We start from the raw sequence: 23,208 nt of genomic DNA, 5'->3' as shown, positions 1-23,208 counted from the left end.
TGAAACAAGGGAGTACAATATCCTTGGGATAATATATTGGTCTTGGTAAAAGTCAGCCTCTTATTAGCTTTCTTGGTTCCTGTATAATGCACTGAGAATTCAAACGTCGGATCTAGTTATTTATCCTTATCTCTTCACCCCCGTTAACTAATTCACTGCCATTTAAATTGAACTTAGCTCTTCTTTCCCTGCACATGTATGACTTGACATTTACACTCATTAAATTTCATATTCCACCCCTGAACCCTTTAGCAAAGAACTTTCCACAAAACAACTAGATTTTTTTGTTGCTGTAGTCACTCCATTTACTTTATTTCTAACTGTAAAACTGAAAACATCTATTTGAATAAAATATTAATAGTAGCTAGTAACAAACACTAGTCACCTGAATTTCAGTCCTCAACTGCAGGGGCTGGGGAAAGGGAGGATTACTTTATTGCTATACACCCAGAGAAAAATTCAATTAGAGTCTTCAAATGACAATGAACTGTCCATATTTTAGAAGTTTAGAATAGTACATGCAATTCAAATTTATAAAACAGTCAACAAATGGGAATGCCTTTGCTATCTAAATTTCGTTAATTTAATACTAATGACTAACATGATTTATTTTCCATGAATATATGATGTACTCTATGTAATAAACTACACTGTCCAAAAAATTTGAAAATACATCATTGAGGCCACGGTATTTTATCCATTAAATGCTGGATTAAAATACATTTTTCTTTATGTGATGTTTAGCAATGCCTAATTTTCAAACTTTTTAATACAAAATAATTGAAACGTGGCTTATATTTTCTTCCTTCAGAGTACCTGTTTGCCAGCCAAATGACTCAGGGTTCAAAAAATGTAGGTTTACTCTTGCCGGTGATTCATGAGGTGGGCTACTATGTTATCTGGGTATTTTAAAACTCTTTCCCTAATACATTTAAAATTAATCTCAATCTAGTTCAGCTAATTGAGATCTTGTCCTCATTGTCCCTAAAAGCAGGTGCATATGTTCATATTTTATCACAAAATGAAGGAAAGTTAAAATTTTCCCTCTAATAAACATGACCACCACACAACTTTTATTTTTAATTGAACACCTTTCATTCCAAATTTTTGGTCCTCTAATGCATATTTAAAATGTTTTCATACCAACCAAATATTACATGGTATTGTTGCTTCATTCTCCACCACTTCCCTTTGAATACACTACATACACTAGCTAAATTTTATTTTACAATGCTCTTAATACTGGACCAGTTTATTGCTCCTTAGAGGTTTTCTGTGAGGCCATGGTTTACTAACAATTAGTTTTAAAAATCTGCCACACAAAAAATATTTATGCTTAGTTTACATATACTCCCCTGGAGACAGAGAGATAAAATTGTATGCACTCCCTCTGAGATAACTCTGCACACCATTACATTTTTACCATCTTCATGTTGATAGCAGTTCTGCTCTGGCCTATCCAGTAGGGGGAATAAAAAATGTGTCCTTTTATTAAAACAGCATTTTCACATGCTGATTCACCTATAGCTTTGCTTCTATTCATCCAGATTCAGGCTCACAATCACACTTACACGTTACTAAAGACTGTCAAAGGGACAATATTTGCCATAGGAAGGACTAGTACAGATCATTTAAAAAAATTCTCTAGTGCTATATGGAAAGGTAGCTGTAAGTTGGCCTAAGCAAATAGCATTTCTTTCTGATAGAATTATACAAAAAGATGCAGTATAAAGATATTCATTATCTGAGCTGCCTTTTTTCCGTGTATTCACATAAGCAGGATTTTGCCTCTTAAATTTTTTTGTTCTTATTAAAAATGTATTATATGCTAAATTAATAGTTAAATTTAGTATGCTCTGTGTTAAACTGATAGTTAATTTCAGCCTTTATAATTCAAACCTCCCTTTTTACTTTAGCCATATTTCACAACTGGTACATCTTATTATCTTTATAGAAACAAATGGAATACTTAAGATTTGGGGTGCTTACATTCTGATTTCTGGGAAAAAAAAGACAGAGGAAAAATGAAACATCTATCTTAGCATGTTTTTTATAAGATGCAGCTTGTAGCAACATCAGAGAGTGCTCTGTGGAGGAGAGGATTTGAGACATTTGCTTTGGGGTTTTAGATCTTTCGCTCACTGGTTGTATGATGTGGGGCCAGTCTTTCGATCCTTCATTTTATAATTAGTCCAAAGCAGTGATACTAGGAAATATTGTATGATTATTGTGCAAGTGTTACATTAAAGAGAGAATATTTTGTATAAAAAAGATATGGAAGAAATTTGGGAAAAATATTGAGGACATCTGAAAGCATCCTGCATTGTTTTGAAGATTTGATGAGTTGGTATGTAAAATAGCAGCTATGCCTAGGGAACTGCCTTCCCTACATGTTTGAAGTAGACTCACTTGCTAAGATTTGAGGATTCATCTAGGAAAATATCATCTAAAGAATGTCAGGATTTTTATATTATACATTTCCAATGGTCCGATTTTAGCACAGGAATATATAAAGCATTTTTATGAGCCATCATCACTTCCTGAGCTCATCTTGCTCTTCAGGATCATTTCTGAGGCAGTGAGTAGAGACATTGATAGTGATGTGAAGCTGGTGAGGAAGACAGGAGATAGATTTTCAAAGACCTTGTTTTCTGCCCTAAAGCTTTACAGTTGTTTAATTCTAAAGATAATAGAAACTCCTCCTTCCCTAATTTAGAAATACTCAAACAGACCTAACTTTTAATATATAAATATTTTGCCAGTGAAGAAGGTGGCTCAAAAAAAATTCAGAGCGCAATCCTAATGAATAGTGAGTTTACAATGACACTGAGGACCTGAATTAAGGTGGTCTGCCAATATCAAAAGGAAATTTTAGATAATGCTTGGGGCTGGTGCACTGGGATGGCCCAGAGGGATGGTATGGGGAGGGAGGAGGGAGGAGGGTTCAGGATGGGGAACACATGTATACCTGTGGCGGATTCATTTTGATATTTGGCAAAACTAATACAATTATGTAAAGTTTAGATAAGAGACAATCTCTAAGATGACTCCCAATGATCACTGCTTTCTGATAGGCATGCCCTTGTGTTATCCTGTCCCTTTAAGTGGAGGCTGAATTTTTTTACTTCCTTCTATGACTAAAATATGGCAGATGTGACTGGATGACACTTCCAATATTAGATTATGAAAGGAAGAAATTCTGTCTTGTGATCTCTCTTGGACTATTGCCTGAGAGAAGGAAATTTCCATGATGTGAAGCAATGCTGGGGAGAGGCCCATTTGAGAAAAGTATGGGATCTGCTGACAGTCACCAGCGAGAACTCAGATACAGATTCTCTTACTCCCAGCTGAACCTTTGGATGAGACCAAAGTCCCATACAATTGACATGGCGAATCAATTGCAACCTGATGAGAAATTTCGAGTCTGAGGCATCAAGCACTAACCTGACAGGATTCTGTATCTACAGAAACAATGACTTAATACATGCCCCAAATTCTCCAAAGTATGCTTCAACAGTACATGAACCAAGAACTTCCAGATGTTCAGGCTGGATTAGAAAAGGCAGAGGAATCAGAGATCAAATTGCCAATATCTGCTGGATCATCGAAGAAGCAAGAGAGTTCCAGAAAAGCATCTACCTCTGCTTTATTGATTATGCCAAAGCCTTTGACTATGAAAACCAAAACAAACTGGAAAATTCTTAAAGAGATGAACATTCCAGACCACCTTACCTGCCTCCTGAGAAATATGTATGCAGGTCAAGAAGCAACAGTTAGAACTGGACATGGAACAATGGACTGGTTCCAAATAGGAAAAGAGTATGTCAAGGCTCTATATCGTCACCCTGCTTATTTAACTTATATGCAGAGTACATCATGTGAAATGCTGGGCTGGATGAAGCACAAGTTGGAATCAAGATTGCAGGAAGAAATATCAATAACCTCAGATATGCAGATGACACCACCCTTATGGCAAAAAGCAAAGAGCAACTAAAGAGCATCTTGATGAAGGTGAAAGAGGAGATTGAAAAAGCTGGCCTAAAACTCAATATTCAAAAAACTAAGATCATGGCATTCGGTCCCATCACTTCATGGCAAATAGATGGGGAAACAATGAAAACAGTGACAACCTTTATGTTCTTGGTCTCCAAAATCACTGCAGATGGTAACTGCAGCCATGAAATTAAGAGATGCTTGCTCCTTGGAAGAAAAAATATGACCAACCTAGACAGCATATTAAAGAGCAGAGACATTACTTAGCTGACAAAAGTCCGTAGAGTCAAAGCTATGGCTTTTCCGGTAGTCATATATGGATGTGAGAGTTAAACCATAAGGAAAGTTGAGCACCAGAGGATTGATGCTTTTGAAATATGGTGTTGGAGAAGACTCTTGAGAGTCCCTTTACTGCAAGGAGATCAAACCAGTCAATCCTAAAGGGAATCAATCCTGAATATTCATTGGAAGGACTGATGTTGAAGCTGATGCTCCAATATTTTGACCATCTGATGCGAAGAACTGAGTCATTGGAAAAGACCCTGATGCTGGGAAAGATTAAAGGCATGAGGAGAAGTGGGCAACAGATGATGAAATGGCTGGATGGCCTCACTGACTCAATGAACATGAATTTGAGCAAGTTCTGGGAGTTGGTGATGGACAGGGAAGCCTGGCGTGCTGCAGTCCATGGGGTCACAGAGAGTCAGACATAACTGAGCCACTGAACTGAACTGAATACATGCTCATTGTTTTAAGCCAGTAAGTTTTGGAGTAATTGGTTGCACAATATTAGATAACAATCACAGGGAGGTATTTAAAAATAAAAACTGGATGATAATAACAATTACAGGAGCTAAAATTTCTTAATTTCTATAGGTACATTTACCAAACTGAGAAAAATAAAAACAATAGATTGAAATTATATTATGAGAATAAAAATGTCATCAGTAGTTTAGAAAAAAATAATGATGTAAGAGTGAAAGGAAAAGGTGAGAAAGTCTGATTCTGACACCAATTCCTACACATGTTGTTTTATTTTTCTCTGTACCAAGTAATTCTGTGACACTAGTCAAGTACCCTACAATTGATTCAGTTCTACATTGTCTAACTGGAGATACCCTTGTGTCACACCAATTAAGGGCTCAGTTCCATAAGACCCCTCCCTTCCCCACTTCAGACATCAATCACAAGTCCTAGTGGTCACCTGTGCTCCTGACCCACTAGTTACAGAGGTGAGGCTCCAATGACCCCTTCCTTAGGTTCAATTAATTCACTAGATCTATCCACAGAACTCAGAGAGACATTGTACTTACTATATATTGATTTTTATAAAGGGATATAGCTCAGAAAAAGCCAGATGGAAGAAATGGATAGGACAAGGCATGGGGAAGGAGTCCCATGCTCTCCACTTGCCTCTCCTCCTGAGTCTCCACCCACCCTAAAGGTTTCCAAACTCTGTCCGTCAAGGTTCTTATGGAGGTGTCATTACAATAGGCGTGATTGCTTAAAAAAAAACGGACCACTGGCATTGACTCAACTTCCAGACCCTCTTGCCTCCCCAGAGATCATGGAGGTTGAGTTGAAAGTTCTAGCCCTCCATCATATGTTTGTTTCCATGATAACCAGCCCTCATCCTTGGGGTGGCAAGGAGGGGGCTTCCCTGGTAGCTCAGCAGTAAAGAATCTGCCTGCAGTGCAGGAGCTGCAGGAAACATGGATTCGATCCCTGGGTCAGGAAGATCCTTGGAGGAGGGCATGGCAATCCACTCCAGTGTTCTTGCCTGGAGAATTCCATGGACAGAGGAGCCTGGTGAGTTACAATCTGTGGGGTTGCAAACAGCTGGACATGACAGAAGCGACTTGCCACAGATGCATGCACATATCCTTAGGGGCTTCCGGAAGTGATCTAATTATCATAAACACAGGTGTGGTTAAAAGGGCTTTGTTATGAATACAAAGATATTTTTGTCATTTCAGAAATTGCAATGGTTTTAGAAGCTCTGTGCAATAAATGATGAGAAAGACCAAATACATATTTCTTATTATAAAATCATGATATCACAGAATTATTAAATATGTAGGGAAGAGGAAAATGAAGTAGATTAAAAAAGAGGTAAGGAAAATGATTTGAATACAATAGGTTTATAATAAATTAATTTAAATGCTAATTGAAGCAATGTGATTTTATCACTCGACAGGTTTTAAAATGTATAATGTATAAAATATGTAACTATAAAAATACTTTTTATAATTTAAAAACTGTGAAAATCAAATGGAAGTTATTTGAAGATGTTAAAAAATTAAATGCTGTATAATAAACATACAAAATGTTATAAATGTTTTGCTTTATGTCTTTACAGCATATCCCTATTTCTTCTAGCCCGGTCTTTGTTATTTTGCCTTGAAAAGAATGAATCTGTTAGCAGCAGACCATTTATCATTTTATGAGTCAAGAGAGCAAAGAAGAAAGCCAGTATTTAATGACGGTTCACCATGTATATACTAGGCACAGCCTTAGGTTGTATAGTGTTGTTATTTAGTCACTAATTCAGATCAGACTCTTTTGTGATTCTATGGACTGCTGCCCACCAGGCTCTTCTGTCCAAGGGATTTTCCAGGCAAGAACACTGGAGTGAGTTGCAATTTCCTTCTCCAGGGGATCTTCCCAACTCAGGTATTGAACCCAGGTCTCCAGTATTACAGGCAGACTCTTTACCCTCTGAGCCACTACAGAAGCTTTGGTGGTTTATGTGGTTCGAATATAATTTCATTTATTTCTCACTTCACTGAACCATACATTTGGTGTATTATCCCCATTGTAAAGATAAAAAAAACCAAGAGTCAGAGATTTTAGATAATAGAACTGAGGTGTCAAAATTAGTAAGTGTCGAATCTAATAAATCTATGCCTAAGATTTCAAATTCTCCTTCCAATCCACCCTGTCACCTCATTAGGCAACTAAGATGGTTTATCCATTATCCATAAGTTATATTCAAGCAGCAAAGTGCTATACAAAGTGAGGCACTGTGGTTGTGACCTGTTTTTCTAACCCTTGTTTTCTCATATAGCTTTAACCTTTTATAAAAACCGTTCATCTCACGGAGTCCCTTTCTCACTCAAGCCATGTCCCCATTCCCTGGACTCGCTTCTTGAGTTATTTCACTTCATATAGAGTAATCATATTCTTCTAAAACTGTTCTATGTTTTCCTAGAAGGAAGCCATCTTCTCACAGATCATAGCCTATTTCTTCATGTTGTGCACTCAACCTATCTTCTGTGGGAAACCACACACAGAGTCCCCAGTATTTGAACTAGTCTCCCACTCTCCAGGTCACAGGCAGGCTCTCTTTAGATTTAAAAGTGATCATTGAATATGTGGAGTTCACTCACACTTTCTACTTTCTAAGTTGAACATTTTGTACTCGGAACTTCCATTGTGCTGACCAAACCACAAGTGATCACCACCTTTCTACCTTCATTAAGCTCAGTCCCATTCTGGGCAATTTCTGCCTAATTGCTCTCCCCTGCCTGATTACTGTCAGCTGGTGGTACTTCTTTGCTGAAATGCAATATCAAACAGCACAATATACCTTATTTTCTCACATAATCATTCTCTGCCCACCAGAATCAAGAATATAACATGCCAAATTACTATGATTGTTTGAATATCATTTGGGAAATGTAGCCTAAAAATGCTAGGTTTCACAGACTACAACTGCCCAAGTTGCATTTTTTGTTTTCTTCTTTTTGTTTTAGCACGTTAACTATGGAACGGACTGAAGGGAACAGCAATTCTAGCTCATTGCTACTTACAGGCAATCATGCTACCGCCAAGAATCTGGGGCTGGTGACACTCTTTCATTTGCTTTTTATCCATTAAAATATGTTAAGTATAGAGTGAGAATGTTTAATGTCAAGTGCATGAGCATTTCATGGAGTCAGCTTGGAAGAGGTGCTCTAGATGAAGTGATACACATTCAATTTCCAAAAACAGTCTTTTCCGTTTTCTTATGTGTTGCTTTGCTCCCTTTGTTTCAGTCTAGATACTATAATTCTGACATTTGTTAAACCACTGATTGGCCTGGGGAAGAGTCAGTGAGAGGCCACAGTTTGGTGATTTCTTCAGAAATGTTATCATTGATCTTCATGGGACAATGGCAGGGATTTGACTTTCTTTCTAAGGGAAATGGCCAGCTCGTGGAGATTTTGGAGCTGAAGAGTGATATTTGACATTCTGCAAATGGTAATAGACTATGTGAGGACCTGTCAACTGGGGCAATATATGGGAAAATAAAGTCTATGTATTCAAATCCAAAAAGACTGATAGATCCATGGCCAAAAACTAAAATATGATTCCAGGCAGAGTGAAAAAAGATACTAAGCCAGCATCCCAGGAGACAAGGTGAGGCCTAAAGTAAGCCAGTGGGAAGGATAATAGCCATGGATGTTACACTCTAGGTCAACATTTCAAAGATCTGTAAAGGCTGAGTGAATGCAAGAGTGTTTAGGACTGTAGCAAATCAACGTTTGCCTGTCCTACCTACAGGGGGTGGCTTTATTCCGCTCCAGCAACTTCCTGCCATGAAGAAATGAAAGTCCAGTGCTGCCAGAGCATCAGGTTCCTTAAAAGACCCTGGGAATAGGAGTTTTTTTTTTTTCATGACAACTTGAAAACTTCTAAATGCTCACTGGAAAAGAAAAATAGAAATCACCGTGTGGATAAAACAAAACACATCTATTAGCAGAACAGAGACTGAGTTCTTCACAGCGCAGGTGTGTAACTCATGCTGTAAAGTAAGGTGTGGGGAATGTATGATATAGTCACTCTGAAGACTGAATCCCTACTCTAGACCATTCCACAAAGAGTTTGAGTAGATGTGACCAGAGGGATTCCCACTGCCTTTATGCCCCTTCCTTGTCCCTACATTATTAGTCTAAAGATAGAGTAAGTGAAAGTCACTCAGTTGTGTCTGACTCTGTGACCCTATGGACTAGACAGTCCATGGAATTCTCTAGGCCAGAACCCTGGAGTGGGTAGCCTTTCCTGTCTCCAGGGGATCTTCCCAACCCAATGATCAAACCCAGGTCTCCCACATTGCAGGCAGATTCCTTACCAGCTGAGCCACGAGGAAAGCCCAAGAATACTGGAATGGGTAGCCTATCCCTTCTCCAGTGGATCTTCCTGATCCAGGAATCAAACCGAGGTCTCCTGCATTGCAGGCGGATTCTTTACCAACTGAGCTATGAGGAAAGCCCAAAGATTCAGTAACTGTCTTAAAAAAAATAAAATAAAATAAAGCATAAGGTGATCTGTTAGTTTTGGTGGGCACAAACTTCAGATAGGTTGTCAGCCACTTGGAAATGTTTTTGTCCTGATTATGTAGATAAAGTTGTGTGTATGTATATGTATGTTGTTTATAACTCTTGCCTTCCCTATAACCCTCATTTCTTTTTACACTTCTGCTCTGACTCCATCATAACCAACTGATTTCTTCACTTATTTAACAGACCATTGATAGTTTCCCTCTCTCTCTTTCTCTTCTCCTTCCCTTCCTCTCTATTTCTCCACCTTTAGACATGTGTTGTATGCTATGTTCTCTATCAGAACATTCTGAGCCAATGCTTGCTACTTGGTGAATTCTTATTCATCTTTCAGTCCTGACCCTCCAAGCTGGAGTTACTGGCTTCCCTCTCAGCATTTTGTGGCCACTGATTTACTCCTTCACATTATTTATCATACTGTGTTGTAATTACCTATTTTCTCCTGTGTACCTACCACTACTGAAAAAGCTCTGAGGGAGATAAAATTATGTCTGTTTTTCTCACTTGTTCATCATTTTAGTCTGATCTCAGGACACAATGTTTCAACAAAGTGTATGCTGAATTGATATTTATTAAATAAGAGAGATCATGATTGTCTAGACACAACATGAAGTAACTATGAGATTTATCAGAATAGTGTACTCATTTGAAAAGGTAATATTAATTTGAAGCTTAAAACCCCACTAAATCCAGTAATTTATCTGCTGCATTCATTTCTGCAACTATATACCAACTTGTCTTATTATTCCAGTGTGTTATCATGTGGAGTCTTTGTTCTTACTATACAATTACAAATCCCTTAAGTGTTCAATATTCCCCACAGTGCAAAAGATATAGTCAGGGCTCAGTAAATAATTCAGAATTAATAAAATAATATGATTTAAAACATTGGAGCTTTTCAAAATTGAAGTTGAATTTCTTGCTTATAACTAGGTGCTTTAAATTCAAGAGTGGGTTTTCTAACATTATCTTTTCTTTGAAGGCTTTCTTTATGGTGTATCTTTTGCTTGGGCAATCCTATTTAGTAAATCTCAAAGAAAACTGAAAGATCACAGACTGGGTAGATATTTACACTTGGATCATAACATATACATCAAAAGAAAGGCTGAGTAGCTGCCATGAAGGCCAACTGGAATATAAGCAATGTGTTGGTGTGTTTCAGGTTGTATTTTTTTATTAATAGATTTTTTTAAAGGATAGAATATATATTTTCAGAAATCATTTATTCCTTTGCTAACATTTCATCCAATGGTGAATATTATAATGCATTATATGTGAGCTATATAAGCACTAAAAGCAAAAGAACAGTTATTTTACTCCTCCAGAGTCAACACTACTTACAAGAATTATATCTATAATTCTTCTGGATGAAAAATCTGCCCCGTAATTAAGTTCCTCTTCTTTCAGCAAGAGATGTGAAATAAGTTGGCTCTATTTTACCAAAGCAGCAAAAGAAATAAACTGAGAACTGAAAATCTATCTCTATATGAAAGCTCGAGCTTACGCTGACTTCTTTAAAAATCATTAAAGGAACCATAATAAATTGCATCCTTTGAAATGGAAATCACATAACTTCCAAATTCAGTTTTCAGGAACTTTATTTTTTTTATATGGATGATATGTTCTCAATATGACTTCTTCCAGATCACACTTTTCCTTTGCTTTTACCTCCAGGTTTAATCCCAATCAAAGCTAGCAAGTTCCATCCCCGTGGGGCACTAAAGAGAATTGTTTCACATTGTTACTGGGAAGATTTGTGACTTTAATTATTTTTGTAATTATTTGCTTCAATTCAACTGTGATTTTATTCTATAATCACAGTTTTATTTTCTGATCAATTATTTGATGCCCCTTCAAAACAATTCGGCTAATCTAACTCTGGGCCTTACACATTATGGTGTTTCCTAAGTGCTCATAGTTTGGTTTCTGTTTTGGAATACTTCAGAAAAGCAAGAAACCTTCCCATAGGGCATACACAGCATTGCTATTTTCCTGTGACAATTTAATTAATAAAGTTATCAAAAAGATAATTCATACCATTGTGATATTTTCTGCTCATTTACATTTCCAAACAATAGCCCCCCTAGTTGACTATTCAAATATGAAAATCAAGATCATCAATAGGTCACTAAGCAAAACAGTTCACTTCATTAAAGAAATACTCAAAAGTAACAGTCATTTTTATATATACCTGGTACAGAAGAAAATTTTATTCTGAGTATTTTCTTTGTATACTTTTGTTGAAAATAGTCACAAATAAATTTTCCCTATTTACTTTTTTTTTTAAATTTTCTCCTAGTCAAGTTTATTTGCCTTTCCTATCCTCATACAAAATTTAAGATATGTTTTCAGGGAAAAGAGCGAGTTTTTTTTAAATTGAGAGGAAAACCAACTAATACATGTGAATTTGAATTTCACACAAATACTAAATTATTTTTAAGAGGTGGGTGTTAAAATCATTCTCAAAACATAATTTTTCTTGTACTTTATTAATGTGAGCACTCAGGTTTGTTATCTGCCAAAATTTATCTTGACATCTCATATGATCAAATATTTGTCAGAGGGTTCCATAAAATACATGCTGCTAGTTATGCAGAAATGTAACATTAGTTGGTAGGGATCAACAAGTCAAATAAAACAGCAAATATGATCAGATAATTCAACTGTATGGTTTTAGACTTTCACATGATTGGCCTCATGTTGATCAACTATGCACTTCTGTTTGAGTTGGCAAAAATGTAGAGTTCATAGCCTAGAAGCATTTTGGTTTATTTAGTGTCATAGTTCCCTATTGCTGTTGCAACAGATTTCTGAAAGCTTAATAGTTTGAAAGGAACACATAAGTATTATACTATGGTCATGGAGGTTAAAAGTTCAAAATGGGTACTCTGGGCTAAAGTCAAAGTTCTGCATGGTTGCAGTCCTTCCTGAGGCCTTAAGGGAATGCAACCTATTTTCTTGACTTTTCCAGCTTCTAGATATGCACTTTCCTTGTTGCATAACTTCTCTTCTCCATCTTCAAAGCCAATAATGACCAATTGAGTCTTTCTCTCATCGTATCACTGACATTGACATTCCTGCCTCCCCCTTCACACTTAAAGACTCTTTTGATTAAGTCGGGCCTATTTGGATAAGCTAGGATAAAATCTCCATTTTAAATTACAGTGAACTGATTACAAGTCTTAATATCATCTGCTACTTTAATTTTACTTTGTCACGTCAGGTAACATATTCACAGATTTTGGCGATTAGGACATGAATGTCTTTGAAAGGCCGTTATTCTGCCTACTACACTGAGGAATACTCAAAAACCTTAGTGCAAGCTGCATAAACTTTGAAGCATTACTATTAAAGGTCTAAGATGGATGTTTAGCTTTGGAAGATTTTAGAGACCTTCCTCAAGTTGCTTCCGGTCCACATTCCTATTTATTCTCTCATTGCAAGCCAGATGAAAGCAGAATAAACACTTTGAACTTTTTTATAAACTTTTACAATTTCAATACCAATTTTATGGACAATTTCATGTTGATACTTTGAAAAATTCCATGCCTAAATCCAACCAAATATCGCATTTAGAAGCTGCTTTCTATTAACTTCATCATATCACATGTGGAAATCTGTCTCAATCAGAATAAGAAACAAATGTAAATATAATAGAAAAAAGAGAAAAAAAATATAAGAGCAATTGTGAACCTAAAGTTGGGATATAATCCATGGAGTTTAACTTTTATTTTTTGTATTTCTCTATACCTGAAGGCTCACATTCATCCTCTAGAACTAGACAAGAAAGAAAGAAAGAAAGAAAAAGAACTGAGAAAAGAATATGCTATGGCATAAAAGGATAGTTTTGACAACTTACCTACATTCACTACCTGTCTTTTCTGATCAATTCACTTACCTTTTCATTGTTAATCCTTCAAAAAGAGGAAACAACCATCTATCTGTCTATTCAGCTCTTTCAGCTAGTCACTCTCAACTAGGCACTCATTCATCAAATATATACTAAACAGCTATCACATCTTAGGCTTAGTATTGGAAAATCAAAGTAAGAAAAAGCGTAGGGAACAATTTTTAATATGTATATGGTAGCATGAAACATCCAAGGACTTCTGTCTCAGTAATCTAGTGTAGCAGAGGGAGTTATTTGATCATCAAACTCATGTTCTTATCCTACAGGGCATTTGGATAGACTATATGCCAGTCTATTTTGCACGAAATTAAGACTGCATGACTATAATTTTGTCGATGAAATATAAGACTTGATTACACTCTTCCTATGCCTTATCCTTTAAGATTTTTTCATCTGCTTACTTTCCAGCTGGCTGGAATGGGGACTTAAAGTGGCACTGGAAGTCATATTTAAGATACTGGAGTCTAATATGGAAACGTCTATGTTCCCAAATAATCGATTGTAGCAAAGTGGCCCAGAAGGGCTTCCAAAATAGAAATGTAAGCATTGGACTATTTGAGGAAAACATAAACACTTACTGATTTAAACCATTGATATGAAGGACAGAAGCATTACGGACCTAACAGAAGTAGAAGATATTAAGAAGAGATGGCAAGAATATACAGTAGAACTATACAAAAAAGATCTTAATGACCCAGATAACCACAATGGTGAGATCACTCATCTAGGGCCAGACATCTTGGAGTGCTAAGTCAAGTGGGCCTTAGGAAGCATCTGTACAAACAAAACTAGTGGAGGTGATAGGATTCCAGCTGAGCTATTTCAAATCCTAAAAGATGACGCTGTTAAAGTCCATATACCAGCAAAATTGGAGAACTCATCAGTGGCCACAGGACTGGAAAAGGTCAGTTTTCATTCCAGTCCCAAAGAAAGGCAATGCCAAAATATGTTCAAACTACTGCACAATTGCACTATCTCACATGCTAGAAAAATAATGCTCAAAATTCTTCAAGCTAGGCTTCAGCAATACGTGAACTGAGCAGATGTTCAAGCTGGATTTAGAAAAGGCAGAGGAACCAGAGATCAAATTGCCAACATCTGTTGGATCATAGAGAAAGCAAGAAAGTTCCAGAAAAAACATCTACTTCTGCTTCATTGACTACATTAAAGCCTTTGACTGTGTGGATCACAACAAACTGGAAAATTTTTAAAGAGATGGAATACTAGACCACATTAGCTGCCTACTGAGAAATCTGTATGTAGGTCAAGAAGCAACAGTTAGAACTGGACATGGAACAACAGACTGGCCCAAAATTGGGAAAGGAGTACATCAAGGCTTATATTGTCATCCTGCTTATTTAACTTATGTGCAGAGTACGTCATGCAAAATGCCACACTGGATGAAGCATAAACTGGAATCAAGACTGCTGGGAGAAACGTCAGCAACCTCAGAGATGCAGATGACACCACCCTCATGGCAGAATGCTCACAGGAACTAAAGATTCTCCTGATGAAAGTGAAAGAGGAGACTGAAAAAACTGACTTAAAACATAACATTCAAAAAATTAAGCTCATGGCATCTGGTCCAATCACTTCATGGCAAATATATGGGGGAAAAGTGGAGAAAGTGATGGACTTCATTTTCTTGGGACCCAAATTCACTGCAGATGGTGACTGTAGCCATGAAATTAAAAGACATTTGCTCCTTGGAAGAAAAACATAGACAGCATATTAAAAAGCAGAAACATCACTTTGATGACAAAGGCCCATCTAGTCAAAGCTATGTTTTTTTTTTCCAGTAGTCATGTATGGATGTGGGAGTTGCACCATAAAGAAAGCTGAGCACCAAAAAACTGATGCTTTTGAACTGTGGTGTTGGAGAAGACTCTTGAGAATCCCTTGAACTGCAAGAAGATAGAACCAGTCAATCCTAATGGAAATCAGTCCTGAATATTCATTGGAAGGACTGATGCTGAAGCTGAGGCTCCAAAACTTTGGCCACCTGATGCAAAGACCAGACTCATTGGAAAAGACTCTGATTCTGGGAAAGATTGAAGACAGGAGGAGAAGGGGATGACAGAAGATGAGATGGTTGTATGGCATCACTGACTTGATGGACATGAGTTTGCATAAGGAGTTGGTGAAGTTCCCTGTCCATCATCAGGAGTTTGTGTGTTGCAATGGCACCCCACTCCAGTACTCTTGCCTGGAAAATCCCATGGATGGAGGAGCCTGGTAGGCTGAAGTCCATGGGGTCACTAAGAGTTGGACACAACTGAGCGACTTCACTTTCACTTTTCACTTGCATGCATTGGAGAAGGAAATGGCAACCCACTCCAGTGTTCTTGCCTGGAGAATCCCAGGGACGGCGGAGCCTGGTGGGGTGCCATCTATGGGGTTGCACAGAGTCTGACATGACTGAAGTGACTTAGCAGCAGTCCATAGGGTTTCAAAGAGTCAGACATGACTAAGAGGCTGAACTGAAATGATCTGATGTCACTGATATTTTGGTATTATAATTAAATATGTAGTTGAACAGATACAAAACCAAAAATGTGAATTAAAAAAAAAGAACTACCAAAGCTGTTAATATCTTCATAGGTATGATGTACAATGAAATATAATGGGTATGCAGATTTTAACTGATTTTGTAGTTCTTTTTTTCAGCAACTATAGAGATGGAAGTGAAAATGAGGCAGCTCAGTGTCAGGGATTTCCAAAAATGCAAGCCAAAGAGCACTTTCTAATTATAATGGGCATGTCCTGAAATGATCTAGCCCCATATCTATTGCATGAAACAGAAGCTGTGAGATTTGGAGTGACTGGTTATGTAATCCATGGGACAGAATTCATATGGACAACACCGAAAAAGATGCTTAGAAAAAAAAATCTGAAAAAAAAGAAAACTTGAAGGGTGGATGATTCTGTAAGATGATGGGCCAAGAAAATTCCACTAATTCCATGAAGTAGTAAAAAGGAAGCCATCACAGCATAATCACAAAAAACATTACATGAAAAGGTTCAACAATCACGAAAACTTGCTCAAGTTTTAGCCTGAAACATACTCCCACATAACAGATGAGAATTCTGACCAAGTATTTCTCTTAAAATTGGAAAAATATTTATGAGGCAATTACCTCCATTAGTGAAAACCACATAACAGATATACAAGGGAAAAAAAGGAAGAAAATTAAACTGGCAGAAACTAAGGAATAAATGGGGGTGGAGGAGAAAAGAAAAGCACAACCTTTACAAAAAAAAAAAAAAAAGGAAGAAACAAATCAAAGAGCATACACTATGGGTAAGGGATATAGTGGATGAAAACTACAAGAACAACCAAACTGAATGAATAACAAAGAGTTAAAAACATTTCAGAGACAAAAAATACACAGTTCCACATATAAGGCAAAGGAGAAACACAGTATTCTTAATTAATTCTGCCAGAGAAATAAACCCAATACTTGAATAGAAAAAATAAATGAAGGTACAATTCAATGACATATTTCTGAATAAATTAGCATATGAATTCACATAGTTAAAAGACATACCATATGACAGAAAAAGTTGACCCAGAAGTCAACATGGAGCCCTTCTACTGAAGTAGTAGATTTTAATGATAAAGAGCAAATCCTTTGACAGAGCCATAAAAAGAACAAACATTTCACTAACTACTCAGATTGGCATTAAATTATATATAGTAAAATTCAAAAACAGAGAACCACAGAAAAGATGAAACAAAACAGAAGGCAGAGTAATGCCTCTTAGAACTTAAAGAGAAAGAAATGTGATTTAAAGAATTTTTTTTAGTAACCATACTGTTTCCTATGTAATCAGTCAACAAAGAAATATATATATCAATATATTGTATTTTAATACACCATCTATTTCTGCTTCAAAATTGGGAAAGGAATATGATAAGGTTGAACATTGTCACCCTGTTTATTTAACTTATATGTAGAGTACATCATGCAAAATGCTGGGCTGGATGAAGCATAAACTGGAATTAAGATTGCTGGGAGAAATATCAACAACCTCACATGCAGATGATATCACCTTAATGGCAGAAAGTACAGAGGAACTGAAGAGCCTACTGATGAACATGGGAGAGGGGACTGAAAAAGCTGGTTTAAAACAACATTAAAAAAACTAAGATCGTGGCATCTGGTCCCAACACTTCATGGCAAATAGATGGGGAAAAAAATGGAAATAGTGATAGACTTTTATTTTCTTAGGCTCCAAAATTACTGTGGATTGTGACTATAGCCATGAAATTAAAAGACACTTGCTCCTTGGAAGAAAAGCTAGACAGTGTATTGAAAAGCAGAGACATCACTTTGCTGACAAAGGTCCATATAGTCAAAGCTATGATTTTTCCAGTATTCATGTATGGATGTGAGAATTGACATAAAGAGGGCTGAGGACTGAAGAAGTGATGCTTTTCAACTGCGGTGCTAGAGAAGACTCTTGAGAATTCCTTGAATGGCAAGGAATTCAAGCCAATCAATCCTAAAGAAAATCATCCCTGAATATTCGTTGAAAGGACTGATGATGAAGCTCCAATACTTTGGCTACCTGATGCGAAAAACAGACTCATTTGAAAAGACCCTGCTGCTGGTAAAGACTGAAGGCAGGGGGAGAAGGGAGTGACAGAGAACGAAAGGTTGTATGGCATCACTGACTCAATGACATGTGTTTGAGCAAACGCTGGGAGATGATGGACAGGGAAACCTGGAGCGCTGCAGTTCATAGGGTCACAGCAGTACGTGAACCGTGAACTTCCAGATGTTCAAGCTGGTTTTAGAAAAGGCAGAGGAACCAGAGATCAAATTGCCAACATCCGCTGGATCATGGAAAAAGCAAGAGAGTTCCAGAAAAACATCTATTTCTGCTTTATTGACTATGTCAAAGCCTTTGTGTAGATCACAATAAACTGTGGAAAATTCTGAAAGCGATGGGAATACCAGACCACCTGACCTGCCCCTTGAGAAACCGGTATGCAGATCAGGAAGCAACAGTTAGAACTAGACATGGAACAACAGACTGGTTCCAAATAGGAAAAGGAGTACATCAAGGCTGTATATTGTCACCCTGCTTATTTAACTTATATGCAGAGTACGTCATGAGAAACGCTGGGCTGGAAGAAGCTCAAGCTGGAATCAAGATTGCCAGGAGAAATATCAATAACCTCAGATATGCAGATGACACCGCCTTTATGGCAGAAATTGAAGGAGAACTAAAGAGCTTCTTGTTGAAAACGAATGAGGAGAGTGAAAAAGTTGGCTTAAAGCTCAACATTCAGAAAACTAAGATCATGGCATCTGGTCCCATCACTTCATGGCAAATAGACGGGGAAACAGTGGAAACAGTGACTGACTTTATTTACTTATTTATTTTTGGCTTCAAAATCACCGCAGATGGTGATTGCAGCCATGAAATTAAAAGATGCTTACTCCTTGGAAGGAAAGTTATGACCAACCTAGACAGCATACTAACAAGCAGAGACATTACTTTTCCAACAAAGGTCTGTCTCGTCAAGGCTATAGCTTTTCTAGTAGTCATGTACAGATGTGAGAGGTGGACTATAAAGAAAGGTGTGCGCTGAAGAATTGATGCTTTTGAACTGTGGTGTTGGAGAAGACTCTTGAGAGTCCCTTGGACTGCAAAGAGATCCAACCAGTCCATCCTAAAGGAGATCAGTCCTGAATATTCATTGGAAGGACTGACGTTGAAGCTAAAACTCCAATACTTTGGCCATCTGATGTGAAGAGCTGACTCATTGTAAAAGACCCTGATGCTTGGCAAGATTGAAAGCAGGAGGAGAAGGGGATGACAAAGGACGAGATGGTTGGATGGCATCACTGACTCAATAGAGATGAGTCTGAGTAGACTCTGGGTGTTGGACAGGGAGGCCTTGCATGCTGTGGTCCATGGGGTCATGAAGAGTCACGACTGAGCAACTGAACTGAACTGAACTAAAAAGATATTGGGTTGGGGGGGGAGGGAAATCAGAGCAAAGGGGATTCATGGTAAGTACTGAATATTTCCCCTGGAAAAGGAAATGGCAACCCACTCCAGTATTCTTGTCTGGTAAATCCCATGGACAGAGGAGCCTGGGGGCTATATAGTCCATGGGGTTGCAAAAGAGTCAGATACAACTTAGCAACAAAACAACTGAATTCTTTAAGCATAGCATTAAAAATAAAATAGATGTATGAATTGATGTGATAGAACATAATTTAAGTGATATACCCTGACAAGGAAAAAACTATATGTCTAACAAAAATATGACAGTAAACCAGGGAAAGAAAATAAAAATTTTTAAAAAGGAGAAGAATAGTAGCAATGTGTATTTATTGCTGTAAGTGATAACAGTACGTTTCTGTTTCAGAAATATTGTGCTTAATTTCAAGAGACAATGGATAAATATAGATATAAAAAAAACTTTAGTGTAAATTGTCAATTGTAAGGAAAAGCAACATTTTCATATTTAATCACTAAGTAAAATCTAACTCTATACAGTATACAATGGACAAAGCTGAACAAAAGTCTTTAGGGAATTTGAAAATAAATAAATAGGTAAAATTATATTAAGGAAATGAAATCAGAAAATATAAACATAGTTGTAATATGAGAACAATGAAAACAAATGGAATAATATTATGTAAAACAAGTAAGGATCCTTCATAATACTAAAGTTTATGCCTTCTACCAGCTTAACACTTATGAATCATAAATATAGACAGTATAAGGAGAAATACTAGTAATGGGAAAAAACAATGGTAATACAAATCCGTTAATGAATTTCTTCAGGTGAATGCAGAGCATTCACCAAAAAGTCTGCGTATTACAAAATAAGTTTTAAATTACTTCTGAAACACAGAAAAAGTGCAGAAACTGTGGCCTGATCTCAATGTAATAAACTGGTATTTTAAAGACCAAAACAAAAACGAAAGATCACTTTCCTTGCAAATGAAAAAAAAAAAATATTAATTTTAAAAACATTTCTGTATCAAAAAGGAAAATCAGTAATGCTTCACAATTTCTAGAAAGTAATGATAATGTAAACACTATTTACCTAATGAAGTGCCATGAGGAAAATGTACAGCTTTATACAATAATTGAAATGTAAAAAAGAGGAAAATAAATCAACTGTATGTCAGAAGAAATTTTATTTGGATTTTATTTAAAAAATAATAACATAAACCAAAACAAGAGTTTAAAAACAAAAAACAGAAAAGTATAGCAATTCAAAGACTTGGTCAATAGGGGAATATACAAAAAAATAAAGTTAATATTATAACAAACAATATAATTTTATTAATAATAATATAAATGATAGAAAATAACATAAAAGGTAAAAAGAGGAAATAAAACTGAAAGGGAGAAATATGAAAAGTTGGTTAATGATTAAAGAGAGGTAACCACAGAAAGCCCTGTAGAAGAGAATGGCAACCCACTTCAGTATTCTTGCCTGGAGAATTCCATGGACAGAGGAACCTGGCGAGCTAGGGTCCACGGGGTCACAAAGAGTCGGAGTTGACTGAGAGACTAACACACACAATAGAAAGAGAATATACTAAAAGAATAATAAGAAAGCACTCTGTTTAAGAAGAATCTGTATATTCTCTTTCAAATATAAATTACCACACTAGATCTCAGGGGAGGAAAAAGATTGTAAACAGAACAATTTCCAGTAATGAAAGAGATCTTTGGGACTTCCCTAGTGGCTCAGACAGTAAGAATAATCTGGCTGCAGTGCAAGAGACTTGGGTTTGATCCCTGTGTCGGAAGATCCTTTGAAGAAGGGAATGACTAACCACTCCAGTAGTCTTGCCTGAAGAATTCAATAGACAGATGAATATGCCTCCCTAGGGGCTGCAAAGGGTCAGACACGACTGAACGACTTCACTTTCACTTTTCACTTTCATGCATTGGAGAAGGAAATGGCAACCCACTCCAGTGTTCTTGCCTGGAGAACCCCAGGGATGGGGGAGCCTGGTGGGCTGCTGTCTATGGGGTCGCACAGAGTCGGACACGACTGAAGCAACTTAGCAGCAGCAGCAGCAGGAAAGCATCAGTCCCAGCAGCTTTTTGAGACAATCCTACCCAATGATTAAACAGCAAGTAATTACAAAAATTATAACATTATTAGAGAAAAAAGAAATTGGCAATGTTCAAACTCTTTCTGCTGAGTATAATGTTCCAAGGGATTAAATATATTAATATAAGCCTTCATATTATTATGTCTTAGGAGGGGAAAGCATTTGATTATGTCCGTACATATTGAAAAGCATTTGATAATATTAAAATTAATTTTAAAAGATGTTTAATACAGTAAGATTTATCTGTACTTCCACATTATGAAAAAATCATCTAATTCAAACTAAAGCCATAGTTATGTTTAGAGGAATTCAAAGCAATTAAGACAAGACTCTGAAACATAACACTGTTCTAAAGATGTTAGATGATTATACAACATTAAAAAATAGAAGCATAGAAAGAGAAAGGATGAAGTAAAATGCTCAGTACTTATAGACAACGTAATTGCATATCCATAAACACTCTCAAAGCAACTGAAAAACTGCTATGAACAAGGAAAAACACATTCTTTTAATATGTAAAAAAGTAAACAAGACAGAAGATATAAAATAATAAATATAGCCTATAAGATAGCATGTAGAAGTGTGGAAGCAAATAGTTTATAATAATATTCAAAGAGAAGTGCAAAAGAACAAATGGAAACAAATATGCAAGGCTTATTTGAAATATTTTATAAGCCATTATAGTCAAAGTATGGTTTTTCCAGTAGTCATGTACGGATGTGAAAGCTGGACCATAAAGAAGGCTGAATGCCGAAGAATTGATGCTTTTGAACCGTGGGTGGAGAAGACACTTGAGAGTCCCTTGGACGGCAAAGAGATCAAACCAGTCAATCCTAAAGGAAATCAACCCTGAATATTTATTGGAAGGACTGATGTTGAAGCTCCAATACTTGGCCACCTGATGCAAACAGCCGACTCTTTGGAAAAGATGCTGAAGCTGGTAAAGATTGAAGGCAGGAAGAGGAGGGGACAACAGAGGATGAGGTGGTTGGATGACGTGACTGACTAAATGGACATGAATTTGAGCAAACGCTGGGAGATAGTGAAGGACAGGGAAGCCTGGCATACTGCAATCCATGAGGTTGCAAAAATTTGGATGAGACTGAGTGACTAAACAACAATGACTAAAAGTTACAGGCAAAACTTGAATAAATAAAAAGAGACACTGAGTTGATAGCAAAGTGCAGCTCATAAACTTGCTAATTCTCCATTTGTCACTTAATTAATTTAGCTTGATCTCAATAAAGATATCAAAATATTTCATAAAGCTAAATAAGATGACCTTAGGTATGTATGACAAAATTAATTAATAACTATAGCAAAGAAACTTTAAATTCTAAAGACTAAAAAAAATTTCCGTGAGAGGAAATAGACACTAAATTTTACAGCATCAATAATTAAATTACTGTATTACTAGATCATTAATGGATAAATTAATTATGAGATCCAAAAATAAAAAAATCAAGAAATTAGTGCAGGATAAAGAATAACTTAATCAGTGAGGAAAAAATAGATTATCAATTAATGGTATTGCCATAATAAAAGGAATAATACCTCTAATGTGCACGATGTATAACTAGAAAATTGAAAAACTAAACATCAATAACCAAACACAAAATCTAAGTGGTAAAGATGAACACTCAATTCACAGAAAGAATGTAAAAACAGTTTGAAAAATAAGCAAAGATACTCAATCTTAGTAATACTAATAAAACAAAAATTACCACTATACTGAATGATTATCTTTTACCTATTAGTGAAAAGTATAAGCTCAGTAAAATATTCTGTTGGACAAGCTGTTAAGAGAAACAGGGATTTTTATATATAGTTGGTAGAAAAGTAGAATGTCAATACCTATATAAGGCAATTGCACAGCAGTTAT

The sequence above is a fragment of the Bos javanicus genome, chromosome 7, assembly GCF_032452875.1.
Source record: "Bos javanicus breed banteng chromosome 7, ARS-OSU_banteng_1.0, whole genome shotgun sequence".
Taxonomy (NCBI): Eukaryota; Metazoa; Chordata; class Mammalia; order Artiodactyla; family Bovidae; genus Bos; species Bos javanicus.
The sequence above is the reverse complement of the archived record's forward strand: the minus strand, read 5'-3'. Positions refer to the sequence as shown.